Raw genomic sequence first — 12,381 nt, 5'->3', positions numbered from 1 at the left:
TAGCATGCTAATCTACAATGATTTGAATATTGAAACGGAAGTAAGTAGCTAGTTGTTTGGTCTTCTGTTACTAAAGCAGGCCATTGATGAGGCGAGCTAGCAGGGAACCATGTGGTAGCAAGGGGGTTTCGTTTTCTTTACCGTCTCCGATTTAACTAGGAGCATTGTATCTAAATCGAGGAGGAGTTTAGTAGAGGAGCATGACAGGGTGGCAGAAGAGGGGAGAGAGGTAGGGTGAGAAGAGACAGGTTAGTGATGGAGGAGGGGGAGCCAAGAGAGGTCAGGCTCTGAACCAAATAATAGTCAATATTGTAAACCGCTAACCACATACATTGAGATACAATCTGCTTTGAAATAAAGATGTGTTCCTTTTTACTCTCAGTTTTTGTGCAGTTGCAATAGATGAGAATGACCTTAAACCATTTATTTCTCTCCATCCCTCTTTCCATGCAGGTCTACTGTCACAAGTATGTGGTGGTGAAGTTGTTCTCTGCTCAGCTGACAGAGACAGGAGATACAGAGACCATTCTGTTCCAAGTAGGTCACCTTGGCTCTCCTCTGTGCACACCACTCCAGGGACTTCCTGCAGGTAACGATGTTATCCACCAATCACCCCCGTAACTGAATCATTAGTGGTACTGCGAGTTCCTCTCATTTCTTTGACTCTGTATGAAGACATTGTGCATAGGACATTTGTCACGTGGAGTGGATGATGACCAGATGCTGGCTGTTGGTTAGAAAGATGGTTCTCTACTGAATGTATGTGATAGTCATTGGTAAACAATATGAGGGGTGTAGGTAAGGGAAGAAGTGAAAATCTATAGGAGGATAGCTCCACAAGGTGGGTTGGGCATGAAATGACAGCAGGCTGTTCAATACTGAGCCATGCTGACTGACATGTGGTGTAGATTGGTACCGGGCAATTCCACATTAACAGAGTGATGCTGAGTCTCAGATTTTTCACTTTAAAATGTATGTTAAACAAACCAATGATTGCAAATTGTTTAAAGTAGTCCTTGTGCATATGATTGTATGGTTTGTTTCACTTTGAAATCATTGTTGTTTTTTTACATACATTTTTAAAGTGAAAAATCTTGAGTGTCGGCGTCACTCTGTACCGTGGAATTGCCCTACAGCTTGGATCAGTCTCACATCGTGTGTTATCACTTATTTGGCTAAATGATTATCCATAGTTGCCGCTACAGCCACAGCAGTCTTAAAATGGACTGTTACCTTGAATGCAACATTAAGATGTTAAAACATTTCAATTCCAACTCTTGTCTGTGATATTTCCTGACGTCAATGCTTGTAGAGAGAACATGTTTGACCAGGTGGAGTCAGACTTCTACTTCATCGCCCTGGACCACTACACGAACAGGCCAGAAGACGCTAAGTTTGGACCAGTGAGTCACCAACTCATCTTATGCCTTACACAACTCAGCACATATGTATCTTTCCACTTTCCTCAAACTCCAGTGCCCTACCGTTGTTTACCTTTTTACCAATGTCTCGATTGTACATCGACCATACTAAATCTAATTCCATCTCCTGTATTGTTCTGCCCTCTCTATAGTGGAATGGAATAAATGGAACCGAGTGAAACGTGTGATTTTCATACGTTTGAGGTGTTTGATACGGTTCCATTGATTCCATTCCAGCCATTACAATAAGCCTGTCCTCCTATAGCTCCTCCCACCAGCCTCCACTGCTCTTTTAATTATGGTGATGCCCCAACTGTAAGAACCTGGAGATCTCTACTGGGTTTGAGGGAGGTGACATGGCCACAAACAGTGCCTGGGACACCTTCCAGCACTACCGCTGTCTGGAAAACAGCCAGAGGGTGGTCTGCTGTAACATTAGTGTGTCAGCTCAGCTGCACCTGGGAACTAAAGGTATGGCACCGCACTCCCAACAGTCATGTATGCTTAAACATACTTGTATGATCATTTATGTGTTTCTTAAAGTGGCAATCAGCAGTTGAAACAGTAACAAAGTGTTCTCCCTGCCCGTTTCGGTAAAAAGCTGAGGGATGGGGCATGGGAAATGTAACCACTCTCAAATTGATAGACCGAGCTATGGAAGCAAGGATTGACCATCACACCTCCTTCTAAAACCTCATTGGAGGAGACGACCAAAAGGTTCCTCACCTCAGACCTCCAATGGGTTTTGAGAAGGACGCGAGTAGAGAGTAAGTGAGGAGTTGAGCAGAGATGAATTGAGACCGAGCTCATGTCATTGTTTTAGGTGGAATCTTATGTTGAATGATACATTTATTCTGTTTGCACTTCTATCTTGGTTCTACTTGTGCTCTTTCCACCGATGGCTCTGGCTTACTTATAACATCTGATAGGATGAGACTCCCTATGCGATTTGACTCCTGTATTACTGACGGTATTCAATAAAACTTCCAATGCCAAATTTTAAATAATTTGAGATTCTGTAACTGATAGACAATGGTAGCTCTCAATCAGACAATTACTTTAAAACAAATCTGTTTTCCTGAGTGCAATGTTCGGTGATTAAAAAAAAAAACTTTATTTAACTAGGCAAGTCAGTTAAGAACAAATTCTTATTTACAATGACGGCCTACACCAGCCAAACCTGGACGACGCTGGGCCAATTTTGCGCCACCCTATGGGACTCCCAATCACGGACGGTTGTGATACAGCCTGGATTCAAACCAGAGTGTCTGTAGTGACACCTCTAGCACTGAGATGCAATGGCTTAGACCGCTGCGCCACTCGGGAGCCCTCATGAATGCATGGTGTTGTTTTGTCCTCAGTGCTCCTTTGAATGCTGTGTGTACGGATTCAGTTCTAAACGTCCATCCTCACCTCCTTCATCACTTCAACAGATTGTCCAGTCTGCTGATAGGGTCATTGGCTGCCACCTGCCCTCCATTGAGGTCCTGCACGACTCCAGGGCAAGGAAGCGTGCAGGAAAGATCATCGCCAACTCCTTCCACCCTTTCTTCCAAAGACTCCCATCTGGCAAACGGTTCAAGTCAATCACGACCAAAACTTCCCGCCACCTGAACCATTTCTTCCCCCGTGCTATGGCCCTCACCAACCGGCCAACTGGTCCACAATGATCCTCTCATCCATGGACTTCGCACTCTGCACTATTCATCCAGACTATGCACCGTGCACTATCATCTTACATGCATAATTTATAATCTAGTTTATAGTGTTCATACTGAATGTGGATCTGTGGAAATTCTGCATCTATATATTTTTGTCTGTTTATTGTGGCAGCACCATTTCACAGAGTCAAATTCCTGTACATGCAAATGTATTTGGCGAATAAAACTGATTCTGATTCTAAAGCTGGTTTATCATATGTCACTTTAGATTTGAAGTGATAATGCCAGAGAAGCCGGTGTTTGGAGGATATATTGGCACTGGTGGTGTTATGCCTGAGACAAAGGCTAAATGTTCCTTTGCCATACTGGCTGGCAATGTTATTTTTCCTTGCTTGCTAACTAGCCAACTACAGCTAATTTACAATCACGTCAAACAGTGCAGCCAGAATAACAGCTGCATTTGCATTTGTTAAAGCTGTTTTCTAGTGACAGTTATTTGGATACATCCATAACAATGAGCTAATGAGGCGCGATTTCGCCTGGCATAGAAAATGTGCTGTCTCGTCAGGACACTGTTGTTCAGAGGAGCTAGCCAACAACACGGCTTATACAATCACTTCAAACTGTAGCTGGAAAGACTGCAAACTAGCTACACTTAATTTCATTATAACTTTTTTTCAATTGACATTTCTTTGTATATATCCATAAAAATTATCCCAGCTGATTATGCCAGCTGACGATTTCGACTGGCAAAGAAACGTTGTCTGTCTGGAGACAGCTGGAGATTGAATTTGAATATTGAAACAATGTTGCAAATGTCAGAGACACAAATTTTTTTTTTACAAATCTCTGCTGTTGAAAACTAAATGTTAGTCTAAAAGACATGTGAGAATGTCTAGATGCTTTGTATAGTGGAGAGCAAGTGTATAAATTGCCTGGCTGAGCTGATGAGACGGTGGATTGCGCAGTCAGATGGAACAGAGTAAATAGGCATTTTAATGTCATAGATTTAGCTGGTGGTAACTTGTGGAATACACACAAACGAATGTGGTTTTAACCAATCAGCATTCAGGATTAGGACCACTCGTTGTATAATCTATTATTATAAACTGGGCTCAAACCACCTGAATGCTGATTGGCTAACAGCTGTGGTATATCAGACCGTATAGCATGGTTATGAAAAAACATGTATTTTTAATGCTCTAATTACGTTGGTAACCAGTTTATTATAGCAATAAGGCACCTCTGGGGTTTGTGGTATATTGCCAGTATGCCACGACTAAGGGCTGTATCCATTGGCCATATACCACACCCCCTCGAGCATTATTGCTTAATTTTGGACTGGTTATGTACTGGATGAACTGTAGCAGATTTTCCACTTTGTGTCTTCATATAATTCAAAATCCCCATGTGCTGTGGGTGTGTGTCCCCCTAAATATTGCCGCATTCTTGATATTAGTGGACTCGTTTTATGGTGTTTTCTAGAGCTGATTGTCTGCTGGCTAACAAGTAATTAGCTAGCTAACTAGCAAGTGGATTACACTCGACTCAAGGCGTAGTATACCTATTGAAATCTATTTCCAAATTAATTTGGTTATCAAGCTGCTTGGTTTCCCAAGTCGTTCGGCACTTACTGCTCAAATTGGCTAGCTAGCTAAACAGAAGTCTCTTTTTTAATTTATTATTATTATTTTTTTGTTCATTTTTATATATTATAATTTTTTTATTTGTAATTTTTATTACCAATGTAGAAAAGTCTGTATACATACAGTAAGTACATAAATAGACAATAATAACATGCTAGGGGGTACAACAAATTAAAGATTATACAAAGACCTTAAAATAAACACACATTTTGATTGTTTTAACAGCTTTCTTATTCGAAGAATGTAGAATGGTCTTAATGTACTGCTCAAATTCCTTATAGAAAACACGGAAGAGTGTTTTTTTGTTAGTGAATTTACAATTATGAATATGAAAATTTGCCAATAGCACAATTAGATTCATGAGGTAAAATTGTTTTTCTTTATCTTTATTATGGTTAAGAAAACCGAGCAGCACATCATTCTCCCATAACAAACAAAAGTCATCAAGAATATTAACAATTATAAAACTGAATATCTTTCCACAATTGTTTTACATGTAGACAATGCCAAAATAAATGTGAAACCGTTTCTGGATGCTCAACACAAAAAGTACAATTAATGTTAATGTCTTTTTTGAGTTTCTTCAGGTAATGATTCGCATGGTAATACTTAAGGATCATTCTGAAAGAGACCTCTTTGACCTTGTTAACAAGCAAGTATTTGTGTGGTAATAACCAGACTTTTTCCCAACAGATATTAGTGACCAATATTCCAGTAACTTGTGACATAAGGAATGGCTACAATATCCCTTTGAAATAAAGCACGTATAGATCTGTTGTTCTGAGGGAGCGAGGAGAAACATATTTTCCCTATTGGAGAGTCAACTGGATTAAGCGAGGGTAGGTCAAGAAGGTGAGGTCTGGCTACACCTCTAAATAACATGAGAGTTCCAGATGGAATATCATCAAAGACTATGGCGAACTCTAGGTGTTACAGGGATATTGTAAAGAGATAAAAATAATAATTGAGTAACAATCCTTCTGCATTAAAAAGTTGACTCACCAGCAGGATATGATTATTGAACCAGTTCGTAAAAAACAAAGACTTGCTTGTATACAAAATGTAATTATTGTTCCAAATGAAATACAGTGGGGAGAACAAGTATTTGATACACTGCCGATTTTGCAGGTTTTCCTACTTACAAAGCATGTAGAGGTCTGTAATTTTTATCATAGGTACACTTCAACTGTGAGAGACGGAATCTAAAACAAAAATCCAGAAAATCACATTGTATGATTTTTAAATAATTAATTTGCATTTTATTGCATGACATAAGTATTTGATACATCAGAAAAGCAGAACTTAATATTTGGTACAGAAACCTTTGTTTGCAATTACAGAGATCATACGTTTCCTGTAGTTCTTGACTAGGTTTGCACACACTGCAGCAGGGATTTTGGCCCACTCCTCCCTACAGATCTTCTCCAGATCCTTCAGGTTTCGGGGCTGTCGCTGGGCAATACGGACTTTCAGCTCCCTCCAAAGATTTTCTATTGGGTTCAGGTCTGGAGACTGGCTAGGCCACTCCAGGACCTTGAGATGCTTCTTACGGAGCCACTCCTTAGTTGCCATGGCTGTGTGCTTCGTGTCGTTGTCATGCTGGAAGACCCAGCCACGACCCATCTTCAATGCTCTTACTGAGGGAAGGAGGTTGTTGGCCAAGATCTCGCGATACATGGCCCCATCCATCCTCCCCTCAATACGGTGCAGTCGTCCTGTCCCCTTTGCAGAAAAGCATCCCCAAAGAATGATGTTTCCACCTCCATGCTTCACGGTTGGGATGGTGTTCTTGGGGTTGTACTCATACTTCTTCTTCCTCCAAACATGGCGAGTGGAGTTAGACCAAAAAGCTCTATTTTTGTCTCATCAGACCACATGACCTTCTCCCATTCCTCCTCTGGATCATCCAGATGGTCATTGGCAAACTTCAGACAGGCCTGGACATGCACTGGCTTAAGCAGGGGGACCTTGCGTGCGCTGCAGGATTTTAATCCATGACGGCGTAGTGTGTTACTAATGGTTTTCTTTGAGACTGTGGTCCCAGCTCTCTTCAGGTCATTGACCAGGTCCTGCCGTGTAGTTCTGGGCTGATCCCTCACCTTCCTCATGATCATTGATGCCCCACGAGGTGAAATCTTGCATGGAGCCCCAGACCGAGGGTGATTGACCGTCATCTTGAACTTCTTCCATTTTCTAATAATTGTGCCAACAGTTGTTTCCTTCTCACCAAGCTGCTTGCCTATTGTCCTGTAGCCCATCCCAGCCTTGTGCAGGTCTACAATTTTATCCCTGATGTCCTTACACAGCTCTCTGGTCTTGGCCATTGTGGAGAGGTTGGAATCTGTTTGATTGAGTGTGTGGACAGGTGTCTTTTATACAGGTAACGAGTTCAAACAGGTGCAGTTAATACAGGTAATGAGTGGAGAACAGGAGGGCTTCTTAAAGAAAAACTAACAGGTCTGTGAGAGCCGGAATTCTTACTGGTTGGTAGGTGATCAAATACTTATGTCATGCAATAAAATGCAAATTAATTATTTAAAAATCATACAATGTGATTTTCTGGATTTTTGTTTTAGATTCCGTCTCTCACAGTTGAAGTGTACCTATGATAAAAATTACAGACCTCTACATGCTTTGTAAGTAGGAAAACCTGCAAAATCGGCAGTGTATCAAATACTTGTTCTCCCCACTGTACCTATGCGGGGAAAAATGATGTTTAAATATTAACGACCACGCTATGAATACTTGTCTATGAAGCTGAACAGAAGTCTCTGCAGTGCATCGCTAACAGAAGGCTCGTAATAGGCAATCAAAACATTGGACTGGCCAATGGTGGGAATTTGTGAGTTTGTCCATCACTCCAGTGAAAGTGACCAATCTAAGGTTTCTAAACACGCACCCACCTTTACGCCCACCCCCATCAGCCTGAAATCCAAAGGTGCCAAGACTTAAGAGAGAGCAATTTGAGAAATTGAGAGCGAAATCTTTACAATGACAAGTGACTATTGCTGGTTGAAATATTTTTTTTTGCGCATTTGAATCACGTTTCTTTGCTAACAGTTCGATATGTACACTCAAAGAATGTGGGGTTCAACCAGGGTTCTTCTAAGATCCTCAAAGTTCTTAGAAGAACCCTAGGGTTCTTGGCACTGAAAATTGCCCCCTAAAGGTTCTTCCGAGAACCCCATAGGAGGTGGGTTTCATTGAGGAACCTCCTTAGTTGGTGGGGGTTCTTGCAGGAACCTAACTGCCCAACTGAAACATTTGAATTTGAAAGGACAGCAGGTGCAGGCACTTAACTGAAACATTTAAAGATCTCCTCAATTTAAAAGTCCCTTGTATGATCTAAAATGTTTTATGGGAATGCCATCTATCTTTTGATATTTGTTCAAATCTTTCTAAAACAGAAAATTGACACAATTCAATAGATATCAATCAACAAAGAGGTAAGAATATGTACGGTATACGAATATGTTGAAGGCTAGCTGTATTTGGTGCAGATGACTGAACTGTTCTGGCTATGTCTGCAGGTATACAGACGAGGAGGCATACACAATTGGTATCGGTATGTTATGCAGATCACATGTACCATCCTTCTCCTTTACCTCTTCAATGAAAATCCCATAGGCATCTACATTATGGACAAGGTATGTGTATGAAAACCATTATCAAGTTTTTTTTAAATTCACATTTACCACAAAAACCAAGGTATGAATACTGTTGTGTGCATGTTTTGTTAATCATCTGTATAATTACTATTTTGGGGATTCACAGACTTCACCCTCCCTACACCTCTGATGAATAAAACAGGAAACCTGTTTGATCACCATGCACTGCAAAATCCTTCTGGCTATGGATACGGAGAACATCAGCACATTAACACGCCAGAGGATATACCCAATGGACTTGTTGCTCTGCTGGTAGTTTACCTCATATTTCGATTTTTTTTATTCTGCTTTACTGCTAAAATCATAATTAACCCCAAAAGGTTCTTCGAGGATCCATTAAAAGGAGTTCTTCTTCAAAGAACTTATAGGGGTTCCCCCACTGTTTCAATTTGAAGAACCCCTAAAGGATACTCCAGGAAACTTTTATTTGTAGAGTGTAGGCCTACTGTTAAATACATTTTTCTTTTTGATCTGTGACCATTTTTAAATTTTTATTTAACCTTTATTTAACCAGGAAAAGCCCATTGAGACCCAGAGTCTCTTTTTCAAGGGAGACCTGGCCAAGAAGGCAGCAACAATCAATACAGTACATCATTAAAACATACAACAATACAATACAACAACATGATCCAGCCTAAAAAAAGCATTTACACTCCTCTGTAACAGTCTCCCATCAATATTTTAAATTCATTCAGTGGCACTAACATATCTAGATGAAGCATGGATTGTAGATTATTCCATGCGTCTGGTGCACAAGAAGAGAAGGCAGTCTTGCCGAATACTGTGAATGTCCTGGGGACTTTAAGTAGCAACCACCTAGCAGACCGGGTATGGTAACTGCTGGTGGTGAAGGAGACCAGACTACAGAGGTAAAGAGGGAGTTTACCCAAAAATACATTGTAGATGAACACATACAAATGTATCTTTCTGCGCATATAAAGTGAGGTCGAACATACCATTTGGTACAATGTGCAATAGTGGGTGAATGACCTAGCATTTGTAATAAAGCGCAAGGATGCATGATAAACAGAGTCCAGTCTCTGTAAAACGGAGGAGGTTGCATGCATATGCAACAAGTCACCATAATCAATTACAGAGAGAAATGTGGCCTGAACAAGCTTCTTTCTAGCCATAAGCGGGAAGCAAGCCTTATTACGAAAATAAAAACCCAATTTCAATTTAAGCTTTGTCACAAGATTATCCACATGAACTTTAAAGGACAACTTGTCATCCATCCAAATACCTAGGTATTTGTAGGATGACTCTATTTCAATGGATAAGCCATCAGATGTGACAATGCTAACGTTCTCTGGCAGAGTTTAAGCTCTGGTAAAGGTCATGAATTTATTTTTTTGTACATTCAAGACCAGTTTGAGACCATAAAGGGAGGCCTGCAGTGACTGAAAAGCAGTCTGGAGCTCTTCAACAGCCTGAACCAGAGAAGGAGCACATGAATATATAACTGTATCATCTGCATATAGATGTAACTTTGCCAGTTGCATCCCATTTCCCAAATCATTAATACAAATTGAGAACAACACAGGAGCTAAAATGGAACCCTGGGGCACACCTCTATTCATCTCAAGAAAGCTAGATGTTCTACTCTGTCAAAGTCACACTTGCAAGCTCTCACATTTACTCATGCAATCTCAAGAAAGCTAGATGTTCTACTCTGTCAAAGTCACACTTGCAAGCTCTCACATTTACTCAAACAATGATGTTTCAATGGCGTGCGCGATCAACTTTTGAATCTGATTTGACACCGTACAACTAACTGCCTCTGCAACGCAATGCTGTAAGGCAAATGCAGCATTTCATTGGAAGTGAATGGACTTCTGGTGTACAACACACTCACTCATCATCACAAATTGTAAGCAAGCTAGTTACAGTGGTGGAGAGAATACCGACAGTGGTAGGAGTAGAAAAGCAGTAGGAAGGATGTTCCAAGTTATGATATGTACCAGTATGTGCACATGGCAGTATTCATACCTTGGCTTTTGTGGTAAATGTGAATAAAAAAAACTTCACTTTTGATAATGTTTTTTAATACAAATACCTTGTCCATAATGTAGAGGACTCTGGGTTTTCCATTGTGTAGATAAGGGAGGAGGAAGATGGCTGCTGTGACTGAGTCCTATAAGGTTTTATAGAAACCAAAATGAACTATAGATGATGCATGTCATCTGCACAACATACCAATACCAATTATACATACCTTCGTGTGCCTCCTGGTCAGTATACCTGCAGACTCAGACACACACAAAAGTGAGCACTTCAGTCATCTGCACCCAATGCAGCTATAGCCTTTAACATATTCTCACCGCTTTGTTGATTGATATCCATTGCATTGCGTCCATTTTCTGTTTTAGAAATGAGTTTAAAAGGGAGACAGTGTCCAACAACACTGCCATTTGTACAAATATGAAAAAAATAGATGGTATCATCATAAAACAATATCAATTTAGATCACACAAGGGAGAAACCTTACCTTACATTGAGATCTTTACATTTTTCAGTTAAGTGCCTGCACCTGCTATCATTTCAAATTCAAATCCAAATGTTTCAGTCGGGCAGTTAGGTTCCTGCAAGAACCCCCACCAACTAAGGAAGTTCCTCGATGAACCCCACCTCCTATGGGGTTCTTGGAATAACCTTTTGGGGGCATTTTGTCAGTGCCAAGAACCCTAAGGTTCTTCAATGAACTTTGAGGATCTTTTAAGAACCCTGGTTGAAGCCCTAATTTTTAGAGTGTACCTTGAAAATCAGACAATTCCTCTAGGCTAATTTGGTCCTTGAAAAGTCATTGAGGTTATGGTGTCTGATTTAGAGCTTCTACTGCTCGAATATAATTATACTAGGATTTAATTTGTTATATATATTTTTTAATGAAAGCACTTTATTTTGTTTCCCGCTGCTCCAATTGAATGGTGTTACGGTAAAATCATGTGTACGTTATGAGCAAGACAACATCGAATGTTGGCTTCAACTTGGTTTTCCATACAACGCGTTCCATTACAAAGGGAACCCGGTTTTTGGTCAGTTTATCATTTTAAAACATGATACAAAACCCCTTAATAACTCCTCAACATCTCAAATAGCAAGACTGACTATCTACCACATGGACATACTTCATTAATGCGTTTGTGTCGGGAGCATGCTATCTATTTAGTAAGGCAATGGCCTTATTATTTTGACATATTTTAGAATGTAAAAACAATGTTAATGCATAATGCCATTGGGTAGGCCCTCCAAAAATGCATTATTCTTAAAGAAATTCCATCATTGTTTTTGTCTAAAGGCTATTACAACAATTACATTTAAAATGTATGTCCTTGAAAATTACAATGAAGTGCTTGAAAAAGTCCTTGAAAGTACTTGAATTTGACTTGCCAATGTCTGTATGAACCCTGTATAGTCTACTTGCTCAGCCTGCAAATGAAGGATAAAATGAACTGCTACTGAAATTATGCAAGCATCATTCGCTTTCCTGTCAGATCACATCCATTTCCTTCAGGTAATTATAATACCTTGATACAGGTGATATGGAAATAATAGAATAGATACTTTACTATCCATTCTATGAGAAACTCGCTTATTGGCAGTGGCAGGAGACCAGCAGCCGTCCGATTGACAGTTAAGATATAAATATATAGCAATAGTAAATAAGAGTCAAAGATGGGTTAGCGATCTGACCCCTGCTATTGCCCTGATTTGGTTGTTGCTCTGCTATTATCAAAGATAGGGTAGATACAGTATCTGACTTTATGGATTGGTTTCCCCTCCAGTGGCGACCCGTCATTCAGGGCAGGTGGGGCAGAGCCTGTTTTGAGCTCCACCTGTTTAGCGGTTTTGCATGTTATTTTGGCATTAATGAGTGTCACATCAGTTTCCAAACAATGTAAAAAAAAAATATATAAAAAATAATTGAGTTAATAAATACATTAGAAGTGCCCATCCAAGAAGGCTCAAGGTCATTGGCCACAGA

This window comes from Salvelinus alpinus, chromosome 2 (assembly GCF_045679555.1).
Source record: "Salvelinus alpinus chromosome 2, SLU_Salpinus.1, whole genome shotgun sequence".
Classification (NCBI taxonomy): domain Eukaryota; kingdom Metazoa; phylum Chordata; class Actinopteri; order Salmoniformes; family Salmonidae; genus Salvelinus; species Salvelinus alpinus.
The sequence above is the reverse complement of the archived record's forward strand: the minus strand, read 5'-3'. Positions refer to the sequence as shown.